Below are 10,289 nucleotides of genomic sequence, written 5' to 3'. Positions count from 1 at the left end.
AACTCTGCCTTCCTGTCAGCTTCTGTTACCAGTTCAACTTCTCCATCGAGCAGTAGACCCACACCATTCTTAATCTTTCTTATTTGTCTGACATATTTGAAGATCCCCTTCTTGTTGTCTTTAACATTTCTTGCCAGCTGTAACTCATTCTTTTCCTTTGCTTTCCTGATTTTTTCCCTATACGCTCATACTATTCCCATGTACACTTCCTTGGCGACATGTGCCTCCTTCCATTTCCTGTTTGTATCTCTTTTGATTTTTAGATAGCTAAAAAGCTCCCTGTGCAGCCACATTGGCCACCTGTGGTTCTCCTTATCTTTCCCCTGCATCAGAATAGCTTCTACTAATTACATCTTTTGAGAACTGCCAGCCCTATTTGACTCCTTTTCTTCCTAACTGGTCTTTTCATGGGACCTTACCTGCTATTTCTCTGAGTTGGTTGAAATCTACCTTTCTGAAATCCAGTGTCCTTGTTCTGCTGTTCTCATGTCCTCCTTTCCATAGAATCTTGAATTCTATCAGATCATGATCACTTCCTCCCAAATTACCAACCACATTCACGTTCACAACTAATTTATCCCTAATTCATTCATTCATTTAAAGTCAATGAGGAAATTGATAATTCTGTCTTCAGAACACAGTTTTAATAGTGTGCAGTGGATAAGGCCAAGGGCCACACATTGAACAATGAGGATAAAACACAATATTAAATATTGGCTCATTAAATGAGAACTGGCCATTCTGTGCACTGAATGAAGCAGGGGTCCTGTGGAAAAAATAGTGTGGGATCACATAATTATAGGTTGTTTCAGCATTTATATGCACAAAGGGGCTAAATTAAGGTTGCACAATCTTAATTCTGGCATTTCCTACCTTTTGAGTGCTTGACTTTGCAACTTTAATAATGTCTTTTTAATGTAGCTTTTTGCATGTAGTCCAATCTTGTTTCACAGCAAGAGTAGGTACAATAGCTCCCATTAAAAAGACAACTCTGGCCAACTGAATCCACATCGTGGTACCTGAGAGGTTGCAGTTTTTTCCTATGCTTAGAACAGGAAATACATGAGGAAATTACACCACCAGTGTTGGCAAAAGTCTTTTTAATTGTAATCATTGTACAGGTTGCCTAAAAATTAATGCAAAGGTTTTCAAAAACAGGAGGATAAAGGTAGGCTATAGTCATAATTAGACACAGGTTTTCAAAAAAGTTCTGAGCACCTAAAAGTTCCCATTGATGTTCACTGTGCTAGACAAAGTCCCAATCTACTGGATTAAATTTGACTCCAGGAATGTACAATATTTCATCAGGCTTTCTACTGGCTATCTTCAGTGGTTTGTTTTTTTTATAAAGGCCTCTTTAAGTCAACAGTCCTCAACAATAATATTACCCCAATGAGAGATTTTAATAACACAAGCAACCAGCATGTTTAAATACATAAAAACCACAGCAGGCTTGAGAAACCACAACACCACAGCAGGGTTGTGCAAAGCCAGCAGTTACAGTACTGCAGAAAGATGAAGATAGCAACGATTTTATTATAATTACACTATTTGTTTGCTTAAGGAGAATATTTAGTACAGATGAGACTACAAAATAACAATGAGAGTCTGTAACATGGGTACAGACTGAAATGTTAGAAAGTCATGGCCACACAGGTCAGAACAGCATGTGAATCATTTTTGCAACACATATGCCTCATTCCTATTTTGAAAAGCCAGCTCTTTGTTAAAGGCAGTTTTTATCTAGTGAGTTTTGAAAGAATAGCTCTTGGGCGGTCAGTGCTGTCTCTTAGAAACTGTTTAAAACAATATTTGGGGAGTTCCCAGATGATACAATATTTTACTTGTATTTTTTATAATTTCCATCTAGTAAAAAAAAAAAAATAGCAGCTTCTTCTATTTGATACAAATCTCCTCTTGTTTCAAACAAGCTGGCTGAATTTAAAACAGAGTCCGAGTCCCATTTATTTCAGCAAACTTAGTTTATACAACACTTCCTCCCACCCCAGCCATGCTTTCTCTCCTTGCTACACATCCCTATTAGAATCATAGAATATAAGGGTTGGAAGGGACCTCAGGAGGTCATCTAGTTCAACCCTCTGCTCAAAGCAGGACCAATTCCCAACTAAATGTGCTAATCAGTAACTGATATTTTTCCCTGTTGTGGGGAAGGGAAAAGGGGGCAGAATGCCCTGATCCATTCTGGTTCAGGTTCGTTATATAATTAAGATTTTGTTTTCTTTATTCTTATTTGAACATATGGTCCTTATACACCTATCAATAGATACCTGAATTACTTTGCTGAATGTACATTATTAAACTAATATTGTGCACCTTACATAAAGTTGTGTTAGTGTTTGTTAGAAAGACAGCTACTTGGTTTTTGTAATTGGGGCACTGTGCTGCTGGAAGTGATCTTTTTCAGGTGAGATACGCTGCACTGTGAACTGATGCTAAACTGGCCGCTAAAACCAGAGTTGGTAGGACACTAGGATTTGCCAAAGTCTGAATTAAATTATTCAATTGGTTCTGCTGCTACAAAGGTTTAGGAAGATGCTTAATTGTAAGCATGCAAGTAATCTTGACTGATTTCAGTAGGATTACATACTTAAAGTTAAACATACACTCAAGTCTCTGAAGGCTCAGAGCCATTCTACCAATAAAAAAATGTTGCAATCTCAGTTGGATAGCATATTCTTTACTTTCTGTCCAAAACTGTTGAATAGCTGCTGCAGTCAACTATAGAAAATTGTTACATTTCAATGGTAGGTGAAAGAAATCTGTCTAGTTGTAAACTTCTATAAAATTCCTCAAGATAATATAAAAGTAAAATGCTATATTAATATTGTTCTGTATACAAGAATCATAAGATTTTCTTTTGATCTGAATTCTGACCCCGATAGATTCGGATCAGAAGGTCAAATTCTCCCTCTTTTCAATTAGAAATAAATGGTTTCTTAAATTTTATTTGCTTGCTTTATGTTATAGGTACGCAAAAAATAATCATAATAAATGGTTTTAATTGTTATGCTTTCGGTTCTCCATCCTTCAAAAGTGAATTATTTTTAAATGAAAATCATAGGGAACATAGTTGGAAAAGACTTTAAATGTGTCTTAATACAAGAGAGGGAGTCAGAATTCCTGGGCTCTGTTCCTAGTTCTGACATTCACTCATCATGTGTCTTCAGGAAAGGCAAGTCTGGTTGTGTAGGCACAAAAGTCAAGTTTTGATTTCAACAACAACAAAAGTGTTTTAGAAACCCTAATATTAACAGACTATATTCAAAAAATTGAAAGCAGTATATGAAACTGTTATTTGTATTTAAATATTCCCTTGCAGTGTTTGCAACAGCAAAGCTGATCCTCTCTGCTAGTACATGAGATTTAGAAAATGAAAATTACTATTGTCAAAAATGGGTGACATATGGAAATTAAATAAGTAGCTTTAAATCTGAAAAGTAGATTTAGTTTTTAAGATTATTTTAATTCCAATGATGTGGTATTACTGATAAATCAAATAATTTTGTATACCTATAGGCTAAGATTTTCAAGTGATTAGTGATTTTGGGTGCTTCACTGGTTGGATGCACAGTATAGAATCCCTTAAAAAACCTGAGTTTTAGAAAGTGCTGAGCAACCACCCTCAGAAAATCACTCAAACTGGGCACCCAAAAACTCTGTTCACTTTTGAAAATCTTGGCCATGATTTTAAACTTGATATTGTGTGTATATTAAAAAATCAGCAGGAACACTGGGTGAAATTCTGGCCCACTAAAGTTAACTGCAGCACTCCCACTGACTTCAGTGGAAGCAGGATTTCATCCCATGGGCCTTAGTTTACTCATCCTTAAAACAGGTATAGTATTTATTCATCTCACAGAGATTGTGTGAGGCTTAGTCAAATAATAGCCCTGATACATGCAATCTGATCTGCATGGGTGGACCCACTGGCCTACCCTCACACATGGATCAAAAGGAGGGCAGGAATTCAATCCCTGAAAACTATCTAAGCTTTTGATTTGAGTGGGTCTTGGGGAAGCCACCAGAAGCAATACAGACAGAGAGCGATTTCCCCTAGTATTGTTTTATTCTTGAATTAAAACTAATCTAGTGTTGTCTTAGAACTGTGTGGGTAACTTCATTTAACACAGCAAGTTGTGGTATATTGATCCCCTTAGAAGGGCAATGAACTTCATATATCTGCACTGTCATGTTCCGGGGGAAAATCTAGGACTGGGAGTGTGCTAGAATCACCCTGAAAATGATAACTAAGGATGGTGGAAGTCAGCATGTGACTGATGTGTGGCTGGCAGGCTGTAGCCATACACAAACACTCAGGATGTTGTCTGCATGCTGGAAGGCTGTTTGTGAGTGGCCCAGGTGAGAACTACAGCATCAAAGCATTCTGAAGCACTAAGTTTTGCAGGGTAGGAGTGACACAACCCCTCACAGGCCTGGATTGCATCCCAGAATGTCATACAGTGCAGGATGCATTTGAGCCACTCCGTTCTGGCCCACTATGAAGTACTCAGTACTCCAACCTGCAAGAGTAAAAAAAAGCATTGAGCACACAATCTTATCAGTAGTTTATTTAAAATAAATATTTGCAGGTCACTTCCAGTTCACTTCCAAAAGTCTTACTCTTTCCAGTATATTTTTGATAAGGTCTCCCCATTGCTTTGTTTTCTGAAAACATAAATCACAAATGCAGTGCCAAAGTACAAAGAGACAATGGGAGAGTGAGAAACAAAATTTTCTTGTGGAAAACAATGAGTCTCTGTAATGACTGCGAGAAATACAGTTCACACTTCTATATTCATAATAATCATCATTTCTCAAAGGTCATGACTAATGAATCAAAATTAGTTTATGATGGAATTTATCACCTTAAAATATCTGGCAGTTTTCACAACTAAATAGAAAGTCTCTGTAGCTGGAGATCTATTTTTTTTTTAATACTTTTCAAAAGTTGTCAAGAAGCTCTGAGGACAGGAACCACTTGATTTGTTTGGGGTAATACATTATTATCACATATCCACTTAAACTATAAGCACAAGATGAAGATATATCAATATTTTCTTCTTTAGGACCAAATTAATCCATACTCTTAATGTGTGAAGCTGAAGAAAACCATAATTTCTTGTGTGGTATAAGAACTTACATAGAATAAGATAGTAATACATAAACAATAAAACATGCCAAAGTGTATTTGTCAATCATTTCTGGAATGTTTAGATAGAAGGTACTTTTTTCAAACTGTGCACTTCCACACAAAGACTGGAACCATATACCTGATGGCCAGGAAGATTTCAGCAACCCAAGTATTCACAGCAAGTCTGCCCCTGGTGGCTGAATTTCAGAAAACAAGCATCAGGAGTTACTCTATTCCAGTAGTCCCCAATCTTTTTGTCTGGCGGGTGCCAGATGAAGGACCGTGGCAGCAGTGGAGCATTCGCCGAAATGCCGCTGAATTTCCACGGCATTTCGGAGGCAATGCCGCTTGATGACCCCACTTGCCGCCAACAAGCGACGTCACTGAGAGGCGTCACAGCCGAAACGCTGCAGAAATTCGGTGGCATTTCAGTGGATGTTCAATTGCCAGCCAGGACGCAGGCACTGAGTTGGGGACCTCTGCTCTATTCAGAGCAAAACTAGTATTGCCATTTATATCCTATGTTTATTGGCTGCCCACCTAACTATAACACTGGGGTGCAGTGATTAGAACAGGAATGCTCTGCAGTAAATTTTTCCGAGTGGGGCAGAAACACTCAGGACAAAACCCAGCCTAAGATCCTCCTTCCTTAGCTTTTTCAGCAGACAACAGGTCCAATCTTGCATTTCTGATCTCACTGGCAGTAAGGAAACTGATTCTCCAGTGAGATGAGCAGAAACTTCTTTTCATTTCTTCTGACTTTATGTGCTGTGTAAAACCTGAGCTTAAGGGGGAGTGAAACAGCAGGGTGATTCTTCAAGATGGTTAAGGAGCCTGTTAGTTGAAGGTATCTGGGTCCAGTCCCGTCAAGCAGGGGAATATTTATTGCTCTTGCCCCCTAGTGGATTCAGTGGTGGATTAACACATGGGCCAATGGAGCCCATGCCCAGGGGCCCCGGACGATTTGGGGGCCCTGTAGGAGCACCTTCTCCAGAACTGTGGCCCTGTCTCTTTCTTCTTCTCCTTCCCTGAGGCCCCTCCCCTGCTCCTCCTCTTCCCCTGGGGCCCCACCTTCTGGCAAGGCCAGAAGCTGGAGCTGGGCCTTCATAAGAGCCTTCCAGGGAGACTTTGGCCACTCTGGGGTTTCCTGGACCATCCATCTGCCCGGGGGGGGGGTGCGGGGGGCAATATCAGCTACCAGGATGTGTCTCTGCTCCCTGGGACATGCCACCCAGGGCAGGTGAAGGGTCCAGGATTCCCCACAGCAGTCCAGGCTCCCCATGGCTCTTACCACAGACAGGTTCCAGCTTCTGGCCTGGCCTGGGGTTGGGGCCTCAGGGAGGAGAGGAGGAGCAAAGCATGTGGCTATATGGCGAATACGGTGTGGGGAGTCCATAGTTCTTTGTGCACAGGGCCCCAATAAATCTTAATCTGCCCCTGAGTAGATTAGAGGACCATTTGCTGGCTGAGTAGTCTTATAGTGGCTGCACATTTGAACAGAGTTATGTAAGCTTTCAACAAGAAAGAAAATACAGACGTGTAAGTCCTGTGGCCTGGACCTCTAGAGCAGTGGTTTTCTAATTTTTTTTTTTTTTGGCGACCCAGTTGAAGAAAATTGTTGATGCCTGCAACCCAACAGAGCTGGGGATGAGGGTTTTGGGATATGAGAGAGGCTGAGGCAGAGGGTTGAGGGGAGGGCTTTGGGGTGGGCATGGGAATGAGGGGTTCAGGGCTCTGGGATGGGGGTGCAGGCTCTGAAGTGGGGGTGAAGATGAGCATTTTGGGGTGCAAGAAGAGGCTCTGGGCTTGGGGGGGCTCAGGGCTGGGGTAAAGGGTTGAGTGTGGGGTTGGGGAGTGGGCTTACTTCCAGTGGCTCCCAGTCAGTGGCGCAGCCGGGGTGCAGAGGCAGGCTTCCCGCCTTTCCTGGCACTGCAGACTGCACTGTGCCATGGAAGCAGCCAGCAGCAGGTCCGGCTCCTAGGCAGAGGCACATAAATGGCTTCGCGTGGCTCTCACCTGCAGGCACCACCCCTCCGCCCCCAGCTCCCATTGGCCAGGAACTGGCCAATGGGAGTCCAGAGCCAATGTTTTGGGTGGCAGCAGCGCACAGAGCTCTGGGGCCCCCCTGCCTAGAAGCGGGACCCGCTGCTGGCTGCTTCCAGGGCACAGCACAGTGTCAGAACAGGTAGGCTCTAGCCTGCCTTAGCTAGGCAGCACTGCCAACGGGACTTTTAATGTCCCAGTCGGCGGTGCTGACCAGAGCCACTGGGGGGCCTTGGTGCTAAGCAAGGCAACCCAATGCCTTACATGCCGCAACCCAGTACTGGGTCGTGACCTGAACTTTGAAAAACACTGTTCTCGAGAGTAAGTAGCTTGGATTGACAACTGTTGGTGATCAGGGAAAAGAGTATCACAGGGAAAGGAGCTCTCTGCTAGCCAGAGGCAGATTAAAGTTTCCAGGGGCCCTAGGCCAGCACATGCGGGAGGCCCCATCCTGCCCCATTCTGCCCCTTCCATCTGCAGCCCTGCCCCTTCCCTGGGACCTCTCCCCTGTTCCATCTGCAATTCCCTCCCCCCATTCCACCCACACTGCGACCTGTTTGCTCCTTTCTGCCCCCCGTCCCCACTGCAGCTCCAAGACCGGAGAAGCTGTGTCCCCACATCATGGCCCTCAGGCTGTAGCGAGGAGCAAGAGCTCCTCCAGTTAGGGTAACGAGATGTCTTAATTTTATAGGGACAGTCCCAATTGTTGGGTCTTTTTCACCCACCCTCTGTCCCAATTTTTCACATTTGCTGTCTGTCACACCTACCTCCAGTCCTAGTGCTGCAGCAGAGGTCCAGGTCCAGGATTCAGGGGACCAGGGTCATGGTGTTGGGGCTTCTCCAGCCGTGTCTCACAGCTTCTGCAGGGGTTGGGGGCTGCTCGGATGGGGGCTTCCCCAATCCCACAGCTTCTGCCAGGGACAGGGTCGGGGGAGGGGGGCACTGCAGGGGTATCCCCTGTCCTGTGACTTCTGCTGGAGACAGGGCTGGGAAGCATGGGGGCTTCCCACACCCTGCTGGAGGGAACCTAGGGGATCCCCAGTTGGCTGGGGCCCATGGGACCAGTGGCTAATCTGAAACTGCTGCCAGCATCTGCTGATGAGCAAGGGGCAACAACTGAATGGGGCAGGCCTCACTTGCATTTCTGTTATATGAGAGTTGTAGACATTCTGGAAAATTTTTAGTTGTTTTAAGTTTGAGAGTAATAAAACTTTATAATCCCTGTTGTGAAACTACATGACTGCTGAACTGCACCAAATGTGCTTGTGCATGGGGTAGCGTTGTCTACCAAGGGCACCCTTTGGGGGAGAAGGTATTTAGTTTTCCCAGGTTTCTAGGTGTGGGGGCTCAAGCCAATGTCATTTATATATTTAGTAGGAACCTTTCGGTGTCTGAACCTGGCCCTTTTATCTGCCATAAATACTAGCAGAGGGGTTACAGACATATGTCCAGACAATCGCTAACAAAGTTAATAAAAAAAAGTAGTAGAACTCTGAACTTTAAACCTGGAGCTTAATGAACACTTACCAGTTCAAAGCTAATGAAGTGACAAATTGAGAAAATTTTAAAACTTGTATATTGCATAAAATAATGTCTATACAAGACAGAAAAAGCTCTCTCCAAGAAGTGTTAGAATCACTGAGGACAATCTAAGGCCATGTCTACACTACCTGCCAGATCGGCGGGTAGTAATCGATCTATCAGGGATCAATTTATCACGTCTTGTCCAGACATGATAAATCAATCCCCGAATCAATGCTCATACTCCACCTCTGCAGGAGGAGTAAGCAGAGTCAATGGGGGAGCTGCGGAGGTCGAATTGCCGCCGTGAGGATAGCCAGGTAAGTCAAACTAAGATACTTTGACGTCAGCTATGCAAATAGCGTAGGTGAAGTTGCATATCTTAGATCGATTCCCGCCCCCCCTCAGTGTAGACCAGCCATCAGTTGGAATGTTTGGCTCAAATAAGTGACAAATATAGTGACTATATGCGCAAAAAAAAAAAGTACATGTTGGACCTGGCCCCTTTATATGTTCACGATGTTTTATGAATTTGTTTATTATGCACAATTGTTCAATAAATAGATTTTGCGAACATATTTGGAGTACTGAGTTGTTGTTAGAGTGAATAGACTTATGTTGCATCATCAGAATCCACTATCTGAACATTGTGATTGATCACCTAAGTCACATGACGTGGTTTAAGTTCTCTAATAAATTGAGATAACCTTTATAAATATGATGAATGCCTGAAAAAACAAATGATTGGAGCATTGACTCTTTAGAGGAGAGGGCAGGGAACACTTTAGGAAAAGAGACAGCAGGCAATAAGAAGGTCTAATAAATTTTATAGTATTTTAAATTTTTTCTTAACTTTTTTGTGCAAAAGAGAATATTTCATTTGGTTACCCAGAATAAAATATCCTATATCTTATACTCAGTATTTATTAGAGGATGATGAAGTGTCTGCATTTGCGAGTAAAATCACAGAACTTGTTCTAGCAAAAGTTTTAACCCCCAGTGATGAGTCAGCTGCTAATGGATGTTGGAAGTCTGACAGTTGCTCTGTTTTCAATATTGCAATGACATAAATTAATGAACTCATTGTATCAGACATAATCCACAGGGCCATACAATGGACCTTACCCATCTCTTGCAGTTTAAGAACGTTATCACTCACAAGGGAATAACGTATTTACTTATAAATAATTTACTAGGAAATTTGTCAAAGTTAGGGTCATCAAACACTTTTAAGTTTATCATACAGTAGATTCATAGATTTTAAGGCTAAAAGGGACTATTACGACCATCAGGTCTAACCTCCTACATAACACAGGTGATAGACTCACCTAGTAATTTCTGCATTAAACCCAAAACTTCTGTTGAGTACAGCATATCTTTTATCTAGTCTTGACTTAAAGATTGCAAGTCATGGAGGATCCACCACATCCCAATGTAAGTGCCAGTTTGAGCTCACAGATGATCTTTATGCAGTTCAAGCAACAGACTTCTGAAAACATTTAATATTTTAATTCCATGGAGAGTTTTTCCCTGGGTAATTTTGAAAGCCCAGTATTTTGTAAAAGACCCTCCT

Source organism: Gopherus flavomarginatus, chromosome 3 (assembly GCF_025201925.1).
Source record: "Gopherus flavomarginatus isolate rGopFla2 chromosome 3, rGopFla2.mat.asm, whole genome shotgun sequence".
NCBI lineage: Eukaryota > Metazoa > Chordata > Testudines > Testudinidae > Gopherus > Gopherus flavomarginatus.
This window is presented reverse-complemented; position numbering follows the sequence as displayed.